Source organism: Corylus avellana, chromosome 5 (assembly GCF_965113065.1).
Source record: "Corylus avellana chromosome 5, dhCorAvel1.hap1.2, whole genome shotgun sequence".
In the NCBI taxonomy this organism is placed as follows: Eukaryota; Viridiplantae; Streptophyta; class Magnoliopsida; order Fagales; family Betulaceae; genus Corylus; species Corylus avellana.
Genome location: NC_142494.1, coordinates 18,620,608 through 18,630,866, shown reverse-complemented (window position 1 = coordinate 18,630,866; position 10,259 = coordinate 18,620,608).

Sequence of the window (10,259 nt, the reverse complement as noted above, 5' to 3'; positions counted from 1 at the left end):
TCAACACGCAAGCCCGTGACATGTCCTCCAGGATTTAGTTAGTCCGCTTAGAATGACCATCCGTCTGTGGGTGGAAATCAGTACTAAACTCAATTTTGTCCTTTTTCCATCCTTGTACATCTTGGTACTTCCGGGATGTACAGTGTGCGGAGAATGATGAGTCTTGCTCATGATCTCCTTCCTTAGTGTTTCGTCCCCCGACACACACTTATTTGAAATGGGTAAGCAACCCATCATCCCTAAGGCAAAACCTTTGTGCCTCAGCAACTACTTGATCTAAGTGCACTCAGGGTGCTTCAACTGAGCGGCCTTAATCCTAGCAAGCAATTATGATCTAACCACCAAGTTAGACAAGCGTGCAGACGCACCCTCATCTACCACTTCCATTCCCATCCTTGTGAATTCCATCACCAGCTAGGGTTGGGAAATTTCAAGAACGGCAAGCTCTACCGTCGACTTCCTACTCAATCCATCAGCTACTACGTTAGCCTTGCCAGGATGATAGTTGATCTTGCGATCATAATCCTTAGATTAGCTCTAGCCACCTCCTTTGTCTCCATAGACAATTGTACCCGAGAACTCCTTAGTCCATTCGTGTACAGAAAGATCCTCTAGAATCTCTTAGCTCATATGCAACCCAAAATCATGTATTCTATGCCCATATGATCCAAATCTAAGTGATTCACCAATCGCTCTTTACCCCATTGGAAAGGAATCCAAGTTTGATAATATGGTGCCTTAACATACTTATAATGAGCAATTAACAAAATCAAGACTCTTATCATCAACACATCAACATAGTGTAACAAACATTATGCATTAACAAAACTCTTAGTTAATGTTACACTTTTATGTTCAAAACCCCAAATCATGTGCAAGTACAAAACAAAATACAACTAGTTGATGTCTGGGTATACATCCAATAATCCAGCTCCTAACTCCAAAACAAAGTGAACCCACATGCGTTAAACAATTCTAGTGGTTATGTTTATCCCATGTCTTGCCACCATCTTCTCCCAAGTAGACCAGTACCATTCCTTTTGGCCTAGTTGCAGTTTCGAACGAAGTGCCCCACCTTGTCACATCTGTAGCACAAATTCTTCCTCGATCTACATCTCCCAAAATGCGGCCTATCACACTTATGGCACCGACGACTCTATTCCTTGTTGGACTGTAACTCTTGGGGTGTCCTCCTCCTTAAGCTCCATGCGTACTCCCGATAGAACTCTTTCTTGAATCGGGTCCACGTATTAGCCTCCTCGCTTCCTAATTCCATCACTAGCGAGTCCTCTTAGCGTACCACCATCGCCTTGATTCTTGTTGTCACAAATACCCACCTAAATTAATAAGCTAATATCTGCTACGTTTTACTCGCAAGTGCACAAGTTTAAACGATAGTATAGCAGGCAAATACGAGATCATTCCCACGAGGATTGGTAAATTATGCTTAGAATGTATTCCCTATTTAATTAACGGGTTTAAAACAATTGTCACAAATTGAATTAAAATAAAGAAATAAAATAAATACTAAAACTAAAAAGGATTAGGGTTTTGAAATCCACCGCTAACCATACTCAAATAAGATTAACAATATGTCAATATTCCAATTATCCCTAGATATCCAATGTTTGTCAACCTAAGGGCATGGTATCTATTCCTTAAGCTATTGATTTTCATAAACAATGAACTAGGCATGGTATCTACTCTAGTTCTTTTCTTTCCCAAAGGATTTAGCATGGTATCTACTAAGTTGTTCTTTAAGGAAGCCTAAATCTATGAAAATCGACAACCACGCAAGGCTTAAGGCATGATATCTACTCCTGATTCCACATGTTGATTAGCCCAAAAACCTGTGATGAGGTTCTTTTATCACTTTATTAAGTCCAGGACTCGGTCATCCAAATTGACTTAAATAACATAAATTCAAAGACATGCATATGGTAATCAGGCACACATATATATGAAGAATTCAAGTAAACATGACTTAATCAAATTAAAAACCCAAAAGATAATTGTATCAAAGACACCAATATTGTAATCCTAAACAAACATGATTAGGGCCTCAAACTAGCAGGGATAAGAGATAAGAGAACCCTAGAGCCTTAGTAATCCTAGGAAATTCTGAGATTTATCTCCTAGTTCAATTAAGATAAATCCAAGTACAAATTTGAATAGGATTCGTCTAGATTTATATTCTTATATTGCAAGACGATTTTGGCATAGAAAACATTCGAATTAGGAAAATCCTATTTCACAATGATTCGTAGAATTTTGAGTTAGCTTTCCAATGCCACTTGTTTCACCTTAACACAGTGCTTGAAACAAAAGTTATGGTCCAAATACTGAGATATGTGCATAATCTAAATTTGAATCCAATCCAATTCTTACTCCAATTAGAGAAATTCTGAATTAATCATTTCCTTGATTTAATTAAACTTAACCATATCATATAGGTCCTCTATTATGATTGGTTAAGCTTAGCCACATCTTCTAGATCTTCTCAAAGTGTGCTTTAAGCCCAAAGCTTCCAACTTTTTCCCAATAATGCTTCATTTTCTTCAAAAATCTATAAAAAGACAAAAAAAAAACACAAAAAAGGAAATAAAACGTCACAAAATAACAAGACTAAGAATTTAACAAATGTATATTAAGATGCTAAAATATGTATATTTTAACACTTATCACACCCCCCCAAACTTACATATTGCTAGTCTCTTACCAATACAAAACTAAAAATAAAAACAAAAAGATAAATCCTTCTTTCGTGGGATGTATGATTGCATTTAACGTATGCAACAAGCCTTTTAAACCCCTAGGCATCTCTAGTAGGACATGTGAAATCTCGTGAGGGTTTAATAGAAATGTTACCCACAAACATTATGAAAAATTTATGTTATCCCGAAGGTTGAAGTATAACTTAAAACACTGATTTTCATTCTTTAACAAGCTTAAAAAGATAAACTCTATCTTCACAATGAATTGGAATTCCAAAGTCTAACCACTTACAAAAGACAAGTTAAGGCATCACAAGTTCAATTTAGTGTAAAGTGAACTAACACATAACTATGAGGCTTTCAAATTGTTTCCAATTTGTAATGTCTCAATACATCAAAGTTCACTTGGACTTCCATTAAAATGAATAACCAAGGCATAACTTTATTTTCTTACTTTTTGGTCAGCGTCTACTGTGCTTAGTTCCCTTAAGCTTTCTAATTGACCCATGTAAGAAGTGTTAAGCCAATGACTCCCAAACCAGATGACTTTAGGGCATTAGATGTAAAGGCACACCCCTAAGGACTTACTAACTTGAGTCAAAAAAGCTATGAAACCAAACTAGCCATGATATTAACCATATTAAAATTTTTACCTTTTGACATGAACACTCATTGCTTAATAAGGCAAGAGGTCCAGTTACTTAGCAAAAATCTCACAATGATCAATTTTTTTTTTTTTTTTTTTCTCTATATATGCCAAAGTATCTATCCAATAAGTCTCCCAGCTTCACCCAAGACATTGAAACATACACAATCAAATTAACATGTCATACCCCACAAACTAAGTGCTAATATGGTTGTTGCAATTTAAAATCAAAACGAGTGAATTCTCAAATGTCAAAAGTAACTAGACTTTGAATTCTCGCCATCAAATCATGTGTTCAACATTTTAAGCTCAGCAATGAAATTGAAATCACAATTTCTAGATCAACCACAATCTCAAGAATAACATGAACATGCATTTTTTTTTCAAAATTTAAAAAAAATAAAAAATAAAAAATTTCAAAAAAATTTAGACAAAGTGTGTGTGTGTGTGTGTTCCCCATACCCCCAAACTTGAATTACACATTATCTTCAATGTGTAGAAAAACATGGACAAATCTTACCAGAGATATGAGAAAACTGGTTGGACAAAGGTATTGATCGTAGCATACCCCCAAACTTGGATGTAAGAACACTTGTCATGGAATGGGGTGCCTCCCAAGAGAGCTAAGTTTTCCGTCTTCAGCCAAATTGTTGATAGTAGCTTCAATGCTACCATTCTCTGTGAGATGCTAGTTGGAATAGGTATGGCTCATAGCATACCTCCAAACTTGCAAGAACACTTGTCCCTAAAACAAATACATACTCCAACCAAATACCAGTCAAGTGCAACAATTGTTGTAAAAATATAATCAAAGAATAAAAATTGACAACAATGGAGATAATAAAACCTGGAAGGAGATCATGTATCCTGGCTTGATGGTGGGCTCAAGTGCAAAGGGCTAGTATAGTATGGATAAATTCTGAGATTGACGACTTGCCGCAAAACAGAAATAGTCTAGCAGTGGTGTGCTCAATCGCTGCGGACATGCGCTCGATCGCACTGCTGCGGACGAATATAGAACAATGGCTACAGCAGCATCAGTACTATTGTTTGGTAGCGGTGCGCTCGATCGCAGTGAGACTGCGCTCGATCGCACTATCGCAAATTGGAACAAACTTGCCAACAAAAATAGAGAAAAATTAAAAACACAAAATAAATAAAGAAAATTACAGAATTAAAAATAAACAGAAACAGAGAAAATAAATCAATAAATAAATAGAAATTAAAATTAAACAAAACAGAGAAAATAAAATAAACAAAATTAAAATTAAAATAAACCAAAGAAAAAAATTTCTAAACACAATTTCACATAATCCCTGGCAACGACGCCAAAAACTTGTTATGACAAATACCCAATTAAATTAATAAGCTAATATTTGTTACATTTTACTCGCACATGCACAAGATCAAACGATAGTATATCTGGCAAATACGAGATCATTCCCACGAGGATTGGTAAATTATGCTTAGAATGTATTTTCCTATTTAATTAACGGATTAAAACAATTGTCACAAATTGAATTAAAATAAAGAAATAAAATAAATGAAATCCTAAAACTAAAAATGATTAGGGTTTTGAAATCCTCCGCTAACCATATTCAAATAAGACTAACAATATACCAATATTCCAATTATCTCTAGATATCCAATGTTTGTCAGCCCAAGGGCATGGTATCTACTCCTTAAGCTATTGATTTTCCTAACCAATGAACTAGGCATGGTATCTACTCTAGTTCTTTTCTTCCCCAAAGGATTTAGCATGGTATCTACTAAGTTGTTCTTTAAGGAAGCTTAAATCTATGAAAATTGACAACCATGCAAGGCCTAGGGCATGATATCTACTCCTGGTTCCCCATGTTGATTAGTCCAAGAACCTGTGATGGGGTTGTTTTGTCACTTTATTCAACCCAGGACTCAATCATCCCAATTGACTTAAATAACATAAATTCAAACACATGCATATGATAATAGGCACACACATATGAAGAATTCAAGTAAACAGAAATTAATCAAATTAAAAACTCAAAAGATAATTGTAGCAAAGGCGCCAATATTGTAATCCTAAACAAACATGATTAGGGCTTCAAACTAGCCCTAAATAAAAGACTAACTACATAACAAAAATAATAAGGTGAAAGAAGAAAAACCCAAACTCTTCTAGATCTAGCCTTCAAGTCGGTTCCCAAGCTTGTGTCTGCTTCTTCACACTTTATTATGAAGAATAGAGGGACTATTTATAGGGATAAGAGAACCCTAGAAGCCTTAGTAATCCTAGGAAATTTGAAGATTTATCTCCTAGTTCAATTAGGATAAATCCAAGTACAAATCGGAATAGGATTCGTCCAGATTTGTATTCTTATATTGCGGGATGATTTTCGCATAGCAAACGTCCGAATTAGGAAAATCCTATTTCACAATGATTCGTATCATTTTGAGTTAGCTTTCCAATGACGCTAGTTTCACCTTAATCCAAAACTTGAACCGAAAGTTATGGTCAAAATACTGAAACATATGCAGAATCCAAATTTGAATCCGATCCGATTTTTACTCCAGTTAGAGAAATTCTGAATTAATCATTTCCTTAATTTAATTAAGCATAACCACATCATATAGGTCCTCTATTATGATTGGTTAGGCTTAACCGCATCTTCTAGATCTTCTCAAAGTGTGCTTTAAGCCCAAAGCTTCCAACTTTTTCCCAAAAAATGCTTCATTTTCTTCAAAAACCTATAAAAAAGACAAAAAACACAAAAAGGAAACAAAACATCACAAAATAACAAAACTAAGAGATTAACAAATGTATATTAAGGGGCTAAAATATGCACTTATCACTTCTCCAGAGAACTTGTAGGCCGCGTACTTGACTCTTTGCTCCTTAGTGCAGTCCATAAGCTGTAGCAGTTCCTCCAAGTTCGTAAGCCAATCGCTTGCCTCTCCAGAGTTCAGGTTCCCCTTAAACATCGGGAAATGATGCTCATAAAACTCCTTGAAAGAGCAACCCTTGATTACATTTGGAGTCCCTTCTCCTTGTACGTTGACCAAAGCGTCCACCAAAAGGCTTGCCACAGTTACCAATGCTTAGGTGGTGTCCAGAACGTTCCTCATCTTTTCATTGGGCCAGCATGGTCCTTTACCATCGTTGCTCCAATGGCATCGTGCAATGACATCTCTGAAGTCACAACGATCATCAGGCCCTACTTCGAAGCGTCACGTCACGTCTCACTTAAAACGTCAAACCTAATCACAAACCTATCCTTACTAAGGGACTAAGCTACTACCACCTTTACCAAATTCCTAATGTAGATCTAAGCTAAAGACCGTATGTAACTATCTTCATGTAGATCAAACCAAATCTCCAAAGTTGCATCATCAAAGCGTTCCTAGTCCTGACTTCAATACCATATCAAATTCCTAAGATCCACAAGTTCAACATCCTCAAGATCATCAAGTATCAAAACTCTATATCCCTTGTAAACATTTAATCCATCCTATGCTCTGGTAGATCATCTCCTAGCACCAAATAGATTAGCTCCTACATTCTGCGGAGCCAAAAGCTCTGATAAATCTAGACCTAATACTTAACATATCCATTCCTATGGTCCAAACAAAAACTACTTTGATACCAACTATAACGCCTCGAAAATTAATTAACTGGCAATTAATTCCACAGTTTGTCTCCCAGCCTTATTTCACTCTAAACAAGATTCAGGACCTCTACTCCTCGAAAACAGAGGATACTAAACTTCGGAAACAAAACCATTCTATAAATATTAGTCATAACAACCAAAGCATCTACCAAAGAACATCAAAATCATATTATACACATCATCATCTTTACAATGGATTCATGCTATACCTCAACATGCAAGCATGCATAAAAGCACCTAAGCCTATAGCACAACTCATAAGTACTATTTACCATGAGTGCTCGCCTAAGGTTGCAATAAGTCCTCAAGCATCTTCTGGGTCGAATCCTCCACAATAACCAGAAGCTTTGTGGTATCCACATTTGCTAAACTATCTATAACATCATAGTTGTACATATGGAGAAAAAAAATGAAATTATACAAGGGTAAGTCCAACGACTTAGTGAGTATGTAATGCCTCGGAAATTAATTAACTGGTAATTAATTCCACGATTCGTCTCCCAGCCTTATTCCACTCTAAACAAGACTGAGGGACCTCTACTCCTTGAAAACAAAGGATACTAAACAGCAAAAACAAAAAGATTCTATAAACATTAATCATTACAACCAGAGCATCTACCAAAGAACATCAAAATCATACTATACACATCATCATTTTTACAAGGAATTCATGTTATACCTCAATATGCAAGCATGCATAAAAGCTCCTAAGCCTACAACACAACTCATAAGTACTATTTACCATGAGCGCTCACCTAAGCTTGCAATAAGTCCTCAAACATCTTCCAGGTTGAATCCTCCCAAATAACCGGAAGCTTCGTGGTATCCATCTTCTGCTAAACTATCTATAACAACATAGTTGGACGTATGGAGAAAAAAAGGAAAACAATACAAGAGTAAGTCCGACAACTTAGTGAGTATAAATGCACATGACATACCAGTCATTAAATGGTGAAGTCAGTTGTTTTTAAAGCACATGCAACATTATGGGATGACAGTTAAAGCACATGCAACATTTTGGGATGACGGTTTATCATGGATGTGATATAGATATAATATATGCATATATGCTTATAGTCATGAGTAACAATAATAGTTCAACCGTATCGTCTACCTCAAATATTACCCTTTCTCAACAGAGTTAGTGCTGTCCCGAGGGACTTGTAATACAACACTGGTGCCCTGGATATTGCATGCTACCATACATAACATTAGTGGCACGACCGAGTCCAACCTAGGGTGGCCCACACCACTAATAATGTTCATCCTATAATGACCATCCATTTGGGAATGGCTGGGCCTTGGTCACGAAACCATTGGATCCAAAGCCCACACACACACACATTGACTATAAAGTTAACCTGTATAGTAAGCCCATGACCGTTATCCCGTACGTACCGGTGTACCAGGTCATACGATCCAATTAATCTTATCATTCTTTTACATGCATAGTTTTACAAGCCTCATTGTTATCTTGTTAATCAACAAACATTTTCACAAAAGAGAGTTCACAATAGTTCTAAAATGTATTTCATGAGAGTTGCAAAATATGCATGTTTGATATATATATATATATATAAAATAATGTGCAATGCAGGAAAAGTAACAACAAGCATCCATGTGAGTTTGTACTTACCTAGGTTGTAAGGTTCCTTCGTAAAATTTTCTTGAGGCTCCATAACCTCGAATACTGAGAAAAGACCTATCATTAGTTCTAGTTCTAAATCTAACTAAAACGAACCTAGAACATGAAAACAGAGGTTATCGGACGGCTTGGTCAAAACGTCATTTCCCCTAAAATGCTTCTGACCGTAAGTCTGGGCTTGAGGCAGTATGTCTGCCAAGAAAGTTTCAGGTAGAACCTTGTTTGTTCTAAATGTCCACCTATCCTCCCAAACTGCTTTTAAACCTATCTAAATGAATTTCTAAGACCTCCTATCTCCAAATAAGGTCTCCATGCAATAGAAAACAGAATGGGATGCTAAGCACAACTCTAAACAAGATCAATGGTATAATATGTCTTAAGTTTCAAACCAACGTCTAAGCTACTCTAGAAAGCATTAAAAGAGTATAACGGCTTAGGAAGTAAAGTTAAGCGCAGAGGGTTACCTCCTAGAAGCAACCTTCAAGAAAACACCTCTCCTTCACCACAAAACACACAATCTCACAAGAACACACTCAAAAAAGGTTTATGGGAGCCTGGGGGCGACTTTGAACGAGAAAAGGGCGAGGGTAGGGTTAGTATTTATAGAGGAGAAAAGCTAGAGACGCTCACCAACTCTTCTGAAAAGTATCAGATGTCTGATACTATTGGGGCGTACGTCCGGTACTATTTTTCTCGCGGTCCAAAGGTTGTATCGTACGTCTAGGTACTATCCAGAGGTTAACCCAAAAGTAGAGTACGTCCAGTACTATTGGAGCGTACGTCCGTGTACTATTTGCAGAGTACGGCGTACTATTATCAGCGTACGTACGGTGGTCTCCATGCATATGTCCCTATTAAAAATAGGAGCGTACGTCCGGCAACCCTAGCGTAGTACTCTACTACAGACAAGAGCGAACCTCTGGCAGCCATAGCGTACATTCGATCATACAATCCAAAATTTCAAAAATGCCCTTCTAGCTGTTCCTAGTGACCCAAAGTCTAAATTAACCTCCTAACTAAGCTACCTAAGCTTAGTTAATTATTTGGGTCACTACAACTTGTCCGCTAAACTTTCTGCATAACAAATAGTGGGAAGAAAACACATTAATGATTACATGTCTTAAATAGTTAACAAAACTAGCACAATAATACAAATCATTGAAGTACCGTTTGCACAACTCTCTGTTTACTGTTGCCTTTGGTCACTTTAGATGTATTGGAATCAACATTTTGTGACTGCACACAAAACAGGGAAAAAAACCACCTTATTACCATGTTTAAAAGCACACTATTATAATATTTAAAATCTCGTTATAAGCATAATAGATACATATAAGAAACTTGAACCCGAGGACTTGAAGTTAGATGCTTCACTTCTATTCATAGGACATGACCTCTTATTGTGACCAAGGCTATCACATTTCCCACATATCATCCTTGCTCTAAATTTTCTCATCCGGTTTCAATTTTTTGGATCTCTACTCTCTTTAGAACCCCTTTTTCTTAGCTTCTTTGGTCTACCTGGGGCAAATCTTGCTCTTGGAGGCTCCAATTGATCATGACTAGTTTTGATCCACTGTTCCTCACTAAGCATTGGGTATATAACT